This window comes from Saccostrea echinata, unplaced genomic scaffold (genome assembly GCF_033153115.1).
Source record: "Saccostrea echinata isolate AGI-Se365-2 ecotype Australia unplaced genomic scaffold, CSIRO_AGI_Sech_v1 ptg000051l, whole genome shotgun sequence".
Lineage (NCBI taxonomy): Eukaryota > Metazoa > Mollusca > Bivalvia > Ostreida > Ostreidae > Saccostrea > Saccostrea echinata.
The window spans coordinates 10438018-10448056 of record NW_026889800.1 but is presented as its reverse complement, the minus strand read 5'-3'; the positions used below and the strand labels follow the sequence as shown (position 1 = coordinate 10448056).

The following is a 10039-nucleotide window of genomic DNA, read 5'->3' as shown; positions in this document are numbered from 1 at the left end:
AGGGTTTAACAAGGGGAAGCTATACAATATTGGATATACTGAGGCAGCAAAACGAGACCATACATGTTTTGTTTTTCATGACGTCGATCTTATTCCAGAAAATGATAACATTTTATATGGATGCGTCAGAAGTCAAATGCACCTTTCTAGAGCAATAGATAAATTTAACTATAGGTGAGTAATTTAAACAGAATTTTTAAAAATACAATGCTTAGGAAATAATGAAAAATCCTTCCATTCTTCAGTTGATTTCATTGTAAAGGAGACTCCCTGAGTTTTCAAAACTTTTGAGATTCAAAGTTGTTAAGCTACATTGTAATTCGAATCATTTTTAATTCAGGCCATTCCCTTGAACCTTTTTTTTATCAATTTTCTTTTTAGAAAGATTTTAATGATATCAAATCCTGACGGTTGAACATTTCAATTTAGAAGCGCAGCTATTTTAGGGTTTCCAAATTCATTCCAAAGGAAATCTAAGCATACACATTTTTGACTTAAAAATAGTAAAATCTCTCTCTCTCTCTCTCTCTCTCTCTCTCTCTCTCTCTCTCTCTAACATTGGTAAAAATGTAATTGAAACAAATTAAAATGAATAAATTAAATAGTTTAGCTCTAATTTATATTTATTCTGATCAAATCATATTTCTTTACATTTTAGAGAGTTAGAGTAAAATACTATACACTGTATCATCCTTTTAAAAAGTTATCAGTTGTAGTCGATCATTTACCATCATTTATATTTATGATTGTCTATAAATTTTATTATTCAATATCGATATATTATTGAGAATTATAGAATCTAAAGAATTGGAAAACTAAAACAAACCGAAAGAAAGACATGTTTATATTTAGCAAATTTCTTGAAATTTTCCGATTGAGATGAAACCCTTTTAAAGTTAATAGGCATGTTGTGCAAATGTGCGTAACGAAGGTCATTTTGCTTGCACATGAATGCACGTACGTGCGCTTGCGATAAGTAGAATAATAATGATTAAAATACTGTAAATTTTCCATTTCTCTATGAAATGCTTTGAAGGGTTGATGAGATGATTGAATTAACATGAAAATATGCACAAGCATGTGTCCTTTACTCTGATTGACTGACACAAAGTCCACAATAACATCCTTATTCTTTGACAAAATACGAAATTTGATAAAGGTGCATGTGCTCATTACAACATTCTACAATATTAAAACTGCATGAACGCAAGCACGTGCGCTACAATTTTATTTGCTGAAACTTTAATAGCTAAATCTTCCTCAAACAGTTCGTAATTTAAAATTCAGATGAGGATAATGGGTTCTTAAATTATACCTCTTTCGAAATTTAAAGCAAGGGCAAGCATGTAGTTGTGCTAATTTCTGATCGGCTTATATTTTATAGACTTTAACTCTATTACATGGCAATCAAATACAAAATAGCTAATCGGTCAATCCCAAGACGTTCCGACCGATTAGTCGGATAATCGTATCAAAATACACATTTTTGGACATATTTTTGAAGTAGCTCTATTCATATGCCTAAGTTGTAGCAGATCTCTAGTTCGCTGTTCTAAAAAATGGATGGATAACCAGAGAGCTACATTGCCACCCATAGAAAAAAAACTGTACACTTATTGCGCACAAAATGTTGCGCTCGATTTTAGTTTTAATTCTCCATATTCTTACAAGTCGCCCGCGTGGTGCATTGGTTAGAGCGTCTTCTCTACGTGGCGGGTTCGAATCCCACTGTGGGACGAGGAGACCGGTCCTTCAGATGAGACCGTATTAACCGAGGTCCCGTGTCGCAGTGGGTGCTGGCACGAAAAAAAAAACCGTCAATGCTCAATGGCCGTAAGTGCCGAGTATAGGGCAAAATTTGCAGCTTTCCACCGGCAAGTGGTGGCGTCTCCATATGAGTGAAATATTCTCGAGAGAGACGTTAAACAAAATACAATCAATCAATCCAAATTCTTACCTCAACTGTACGAAAGATCAATTACAAAATATTCCTTTGACCTCTGTCAACTACTCTTATATTTGACATTTGCACGAAGCGCGTTCGAGCAAATTATTTTGCCGCCCAAGATGGCAGTGTAAATAAGCAAACTTTTCTATGGTCTCTATTTCAGGCCCAGGAGGGCCACTAACAACGGTTACAAGGAATGTTTTGTTTTGAAAATAGTAAAAGAATATAGTTAGAACACACTGTTAGTAATATTTTGAGATGGTAATTTGAAAAAACACGGCGAAATTAATCGAGAAGCAGCGCACTTTCTTGTGCGCAATAAATATACACTTTTTTCAATGGGTGGCACTGTAGCTCTCCGGTCTGTCAATATATACATTTTTCGGAAGCTACAGTACTGCAGCTAATACACAAGAAGACTAAAAACGTTAGAAGTTAGGTAAGAAATAGATAGCAACTGTGTTCCTTCGCCAAACCCTCGGCACTTTGAAGTGAAAGCTGCAGGTCCTTCGGATGGGACGTTAAAAATTGAGGTCCCGTGTCACTGTAGGCGTTTGCACGATAAAGAACCAAAGAACCCTCACTGCTCAATGGCCCTGAGTGCCGAATAAAGGTCTAAATTTAAGCCCTTCACCGACATAAGTTGACGACTCATTAGTAACAATTTATCGAACGGGACGTAAAACAAAACACAATCAATCTCTGTCCCTGTATATAAAGAAGATAAACTAGGTTCATTTTTATCATAATCAAGTTTGCTTTTTTCAAAATTACGAAATCTTTGGCCCATGGGTGAGGAGTTTTGCGGGAGGCAGGGGGGTCTATTGATTATATAGCGAAATTGCAAAATTTTCTCCTCTAATCCTAGGTATACAGCAGATAAACCAAGTATAAAATTATGATGAGCGAGGGCGCCTCTTCCAAAATTGGGAATATCTTAGCCCCTGGGTCAAGGATTCTGGTGTAAGGGCTGGGCTCTTTTGATCATAGAGTGAAAATACAAATTCTTTAAAAAATCTTCTCTCCCCCTGTAAATAAAGCAGATAAACAGAGTACATAGTTATGACAATCAAGAGTGCCTCTTCCAAAATTATGAAATTTGTGGCCCCAGGATGAGGGGTTCGGGGTTGGGGTGCTCTATTGATTATATTGTATATGGTGAAAGTGCAAAATCTTCTTCTCTAATCCTAGGTATTAAGTGGATAAACCAAGTATAGGTTTAATTAGCCAGGGCATTTCTTCCAAAATTGGGAATACCTGTGTCAGGTGTTCTGGTGTTAGGGTGTTGCTCTATTGATCATAAAGTGAAAATGCATAAATTCTTTAAAAATCCTCTTATCTCCCCCTGTATATAAAACAAATAAACTTGGTGCATGGTTAACATGATATAGAATGTCTGTTTTAAAATCGTAAAATTTGTAGTCCAAGGGAGAGGGGTTCTGAAGGAAGGTGAAAGCTCTGTTGATTATATGGTGAAAGTGCATTATTTCTTTTAAGATCTTCTTCTCTGTTCCTGGTTATTAAGCAGAAAAACCAAATATATAGCTATGATAAGCAATGGCTTGTCTTCCAAATTTGTGAATATCTTACCTCTGGGTCAAGGGTTCTGGTGTTAGGACGGGCCTTTATTGATCATACAGTGAAAATGCATTAATTCTTTTAAAAATTGCCTCCTCTCCCCTGTATATAAAGCAATTAAACTAGGTGCAAGGTTATGATGATCAAAGGTATCTCTTCCAAAATTGTGAAATTTGTTACCCCAGGGTGAGGGATTCTGTGGGGGGGGGGGGGGCTCTATTGATTATATTGTTAAAGTGCATTATTTCTTTGAAAATCTCCTTCTCTGTCTCTGGGTATTTAGCAGATAAATCAATTATATAGTTATGATAAGCAAGGGCAACCCAAAATTGTGAATATCTTGGCCTCTGATCCTATGTATTAAGCATATAAACCAAATTCCTAGTTATGATGAGCAAGGGCAACTCTTCCAAAATTGCGAGTATCTTGGCCCCTGGGTTAGGGGTTCTGGTGTTAGGGCTAGGCTCTATTGATTATATAGTGATATTGCAAAAATTCTTTGAAAATTTTCTCTGTTCCTGGGCATTTAGCAGATGAACTAAGAACATGGTTATGATTATCAAGGATGCCCTTTCTTAAATTGTGAAATTTGTGGCCCCGTCAGGGTTTATGTTACCGGAGGGGGGGGGGGGTTAATTCAATATTTAGTAGAGATTCATTTTTTTTTAATATCTTCTCTACCTTGGGGTATCTAACAGGAAAACTAATTGCATGGTTATGACGAGTAAAGAAATCTTCTCAAAAAAGTTGAAATTTATAACCCCGAGGTCAGGGATTTTGGTGTGAGGGTAAGTCTCTTTTGAATATATAGTAGAAAATGCGGGGTTTTTTTTTGTTTTTTTTTTTTTTTTGAAAATCTTCTACTCTGCCAATTTTTATTAAGGAAACATACTAAGTATATGGTTATAATGAGCAAGATTGCCTCTTTTAAATTTTTGAATATTTTGGCCCCTGGGTTAGGGACTTCGGTATTAGGGTACGGCTTTATTGAGTCTATGGTGAAAGTGGATTATTTACTTGAAAATCTTCTCTGCTCCTGGGCATCTAGGAGGAAATGGAGTATATTAAGTTGAAATAAGCAGGGGTGTTTTACCAGATTATGAAATTCTGTACCCTTTGGTCAGTTTATTAATTTCTGTTAATATAAGTTATTCCTCTTTGCTATTCACCGATAATAGTTAATCACTGTAAATATTGTAACCTAAAAGATCAATTGAATAACAGAATTATACAAGAAAATTTATAGTATTTAATACAAAAGTACTTTCATAGTTTTTAATGGTCAGGTAAACTTTTAAATAATAAATAAATAAAAATGGGGGGAAATACCATTTCTTCGTACAAAAATAATCTTTAAAAACCAAGAGAGGTCAAAGTAGATTGGAGGATGAAATGTGTTAACTAATAGGGCTATAGATCTGTTGTTTTGTATAGTCAGTATGATGATAGTGACATGTGGGGGAAAGTACTGGCAAATAAATAGATCAACTTTAAAATTTGTTAGTAAGTACTTAATTGATAAATTGCTGATCCCAGACTATCCCATTTCTCTTGCTTTTGGGCAACATAGCTTTAATTATCAGCTTATTTTGTTTTAATGTATGGATCGTTACATTATACTCAGGAGATTGTTAAGGCTGTTGGGCCTCTTGTTCTCAATAGGAAAGCTTCGATAAAGATATACCTACCTCTTTATAATTGTTTGTTTGATATTCTAATAGTTCTATAATATTTAAATTTAAAGTGTTGTTGTTTCTACACCAAGCATTTTTTGTCTGTCGTTTGTTGTTTTTTTATCAAGCTACATTGTACGAAAGCTTTGAATGACGTCAAGTTTATTTGGCTTCTTTCAAGCGCACAACTGACGTTTTGAGAATTCTACGACAAACCGTGCGCGCATAGTTTACACACAGTATCGTTGTTAGGGATGTGCGATTTTATCTGTATACAGTATATCGAAATTTTTTATTGAGTGATACGTATCGTGATACGGAGACTAAATACCGATATTTGATACATTACTAAAAATTCCGGAAATAACTCATTTATTTGTTCAAACTATTGAATGACAATTACAGGAAGTGTAAAAAATGTTGAAATCAATTAAACAACGACATCCAAACATGCTTTTTATAAATAAACATTTAAAAGTAAAGTTTTTATATCATATTTTTAAGAAATATTATAGAAATTCATTTGAAATTGTAGTACAAATTGTGTGTAAAAATATCACGATCTATCGTGATATTTTTGGGAAAAATCTTGATATATCACGAAACGAAATTTTCGCCGATACCCATCCCTAATGTTACCTGTTGTCAAGTGTGTTGCTAATGTGGAGAGTACCATTACAAATTGTTGAATGCGTCTAAACCAATAAGATTTTTGTATTTAACATGGAAGTGTAATAATCATTTTTATTATCTGAAATCCTAGATTGACCAAAGGTAACCTTTTTCTTAGCATTATATTATGTAAGTAGGGTATTCAGAATTAACATGCATTTGTGTTATGGTATCCGAGGGTGACGAGAAGTTATCTTTAGATATACAGTGGTATATCATCCTATAGTAGTTATCTTTAGATATACAGTGATATATCATGCTATAGTAATCAGAGATATTCCTTGTCTTAGCATAACGGTGTCAAGATTCATCGACATTTGTGTAATGATATCAGAATGTGACCAAAAGTAATCCTTATATAATCAATATATCAAATCTTACAGTTAACAGCGTTTACCCTCGTCTTGGCGACACATTATCTAAGTAAGGCGTCTAGTTGTCTAATATCAGAGGGTTATTGTAAATGAACAAGAAAGTATATGTAATATGTTTTATTACAGGACAGGTTGACCAAAGGTAACCATTTTTTAGTGTTACAAAAATTAAAGAAAGTATAAAGACTTTATCTATATTGCTATGTGACATCAAAGGTTGACCAAGCATAACTTTTGTTTAAACATAACAATATGTAATTCTTGATTGACCATAGCTTGTCTGAACAATTATTATATTAAAGGGCAACAAGTGGCACTATTTGCAAGCATTGATATATTATATCGTTTATTAAACAGAGGTAAGCCTTGCATTGGTATAACATTATCACGGGAAGGGGGCCAGAGGTAACCTTCATTTGTGTTATGATATAAAATAATTAACCAGTTGTAATCTTTATTTATGAATGATAAAAAGAAATTATAAAGTGACATAAATGATTCTTTTGCTTCATATGATGACGTATTCAGATGCTTATTAGCCCCTTTTACTTGTTACCTTTACTTTGTTTTTGGAATATCTTTTGGTACAACAAGCTGTAGTTTCATTGATGACCGATGATACTGGATCGTCATTAAATATCAAAAACAATTTTTAATAAAATCATAAAAAACCAAATATGGAACTTTGTTTTTTGGAATATCTTTTGGTACAACAAGCTTTAGTTTCGTTGATGACCGATAATACTGGATAGTCATTAAATGTCAAAAAAAAATTAATAAAATCATAAAAAACCAAATAGGGAAAAAGGAAAGAGATTGTACTTAAACTTACAATTCTAAAAAATATTGAAAAGGTAAAATATGATTTGATGTTTATTACAAATCTAAAGATCAACATGTCAGGTACACGGAACATTCCGTTGTCTAATTTAGTAAAAACAAGAAAGACATATCAACTGATATAAAACAAGTCAGTCAAAATACGACCAAATGATAGGTTATATTTGTTAACAATGTTTTTATAAGGACCATGTAATTTATGAAAATGCTGACTTTAAACAAGCTTTATGAAATCGATGTAGCATCAACTTATTTTTCAGTAGCCTGCTAAGGTTAAAAAATTGATCGTACTCAGAGCATGTTTTTGGGTATCGGATAAGCTTGGGGTTCTAAACACCAAATGCAGGTGATAGTGGAATATTACTACATAAATAAGGAAAATTGACAATGAAAAATCTGGTCATTTCGTTTGTCATACAATCTAGTTGTTAGTTGGCCTTTATAGTCAGTTAAATATCCAAATATGAAACAGATGTGGCAGACTCTTTGGTTTCTTTTATTCAGGTTCAGTGTCTCTCAGGTTTCTCCTTTACAGCAGTTAATATTTTTGTAAGGAGTATAGATAAGGGCTAGGTAGAGCATTTGATGAATCCGGCAATGTATCTTTGTAGGATTTTTATAAAATTTTGGTATCCAATATAAGTAGGATAGATTGAACTCATATTATTGAAATCATATTTTGTAAGCTATTGTTACAACACCACGAGTATCGGCACTCATTTTAATAATAAATAGGACATATCTGTAGTTTAAATCATGAAATATATAGAAAACTTGTTATTATATTAATTTTTGTTAAATGGCATGAGGAAGTCTCTTGCTTTTTTCTGAATAAAATAAAATAAAGAATCTGATAGCAAACTTCATGATAAACGTGATGATTATTCTATAGTCAACTTCACTATTTATATCATATAGCAATAGACCAATACCAAATGCATATTGGGTTTTTGTCTCCCAGTTGATTGGATACACAAGAGCATATTCTACGTACGATCAATTTCTTTAACAAAACAGGCTAGTGAGAAATTAGCTGATGATACAAGTGTATTTAGAACCTCTTTTGATGTCAACATTTCGAAAATTTAATGAACTTGTTTGCTAATACAATTTATCGTTAGATGGAATTTTGAATTGTTACACCATTTTTCACACTGTATTGACTACGGCATTTTCCACTTGATCATGACAAGGAGCACATGGCGGATGTGACAAGTCCACAAGCTATGATCACTCCTCCTTGGCACCTTATAACACTTGTGTTTCAGAGGTCCGTATTTGATTTGCTTTCAATTTGTATTTCTTCATTAGGACTTTTAAGCAAGATACTAGTAATTTTTTTTCGCATTTCATTCAGATAGAATAGAAAATCTAAAAATCAAGGATCATAGTATTTTTATTATTTATAGACTTACAGATAAAAACTAATAGGAGGTGTTTCTGCTTGGAGAAGAAGGGAATTCGAAATGGTGAATGGCTGGTCAAATACGTTTCTGAATTGGGGTGGAGAAGATGACGATATGAGCTACAGGTTTGAGTGTTTCAGGAAAGAATAAGAAATTTATGACGATTCCTGCAAATTTGGCATTGTCTTCTTATTTTAAAAGAAGCAGTATTCACATATTTACAACTACTTCTGTTTTTTAACTAATTTCTTTTTCTTTATGAAATTGTTTGGATAAAGTTCTCAGATTAAAGGTGCATTCATTACCTAGTACCTTTTATAAAAAGTTTATTTATAATGTAGAGTACATGTATAATGCGCTTTCTGAGTTCTACGTAATTACGTATTTTTCAATCAGAGCTTATGCCAAGCGCTATCAAAAGTTCATCTACCTCTATAAAATGCGCAATAGTATAAACTGAATATACATCCTTAATGGTTTTTAAGCATTAATTTTTTCCGGAAATTTTTTATTTTTCGTCCTATTTGGGACTGTTAAACATTGAATTACAATGTATTTATTTATTTATTTATTTCATCAACGTTTTCCTCAAACTTAAAATTGATATTTTTCAGGTTTATTGCAAACGGACTGAATATCTATCGTTTTCGAAATTCCATTGCTAGATACAAAATGCTTAAACACCCTCAATCTGTGATAAACACTGCTAGGTAAAGAAACTAGACATTACGTGTATGTTTTGTGTACTACTGATTAAAAGTGATATTTTCATGAAATACTTTTAAATGACCATAAAGTCCTTTGATTGATTTTTATAGATTTACCCTACTTGAGAACAGTTTTGTCCGCCATAAAATAGATGGGTTGTCCTCCCTGAGCTATGCTGGTGTAAACGTAACAGAATTTAAACTATTTACCAAGATTATTGTTATTCTGTGAATGAAAGGTTGATATGTATAATTACAAAAAAATAAATAAATAAATAATTTTTTAAATAAATCTTAAAATGCCTATATCATAGTTCAAGTTTATTCCTCCTATTATTATTATTATGTAAAAAATAAAAATAAAGTGATAAATCACTGCATGAATTCAGTAAAAAGGGTACTGGATTCCAAAAATTCCATAAAATCCTTATAAACAAAGAAACATAGCGGGTTCCAGTAAATGTTCTACCAAGCCTCCCTCTTTACTCCTCACTAAAATATTTACAGCGGTAAAGGAGAAACATCAGGAGTACTGTAAAACATATTTCAAAAATGGTATTAATCAGATTGGATACTTAAAAACTCAAAAAGAATATTTAGAAATTTGAAATCACACAATTTTACCAAAGTCAATAACATCAAAACGTACGACTTTTCAACACTTTATACAACCTCTCCCCACGAAAAAATAATGTCCAGGGGTTTTTTTGACATCGTAGCCACCTACTTATTCAATGATATGGAACTCGTGAATATACGAGCCTTCAACTCGCAATTTAGATATATCGACGACGTATTATCAAGGAACAATAGTTTCTGCCATTCATATGTCGATTCGATA

The 10039-nt window shown here is 32.9% G+C and overlaps 1 long non-coding RNA gene across 1 annotated transcript; it reads left to right on the top strand.

Annotated features, from left to right (window-relative positions):
- LOC133203702 (uncharacterized) lies at nucleotides 1-9431 on the top strand. The gene is made up of 4 exons (XR_009723449.1): nucleotides 1-174; nucleotides 8495-8616; nucleotides 9106-9201; nucleotides 9310-9431. It is a non-coding gene; the product is annotated as an uncharacterized LOC133203702 (long non-coding RNA).
- Nucleotides 9432-10039: the final 608 nt, after the last annotated feature.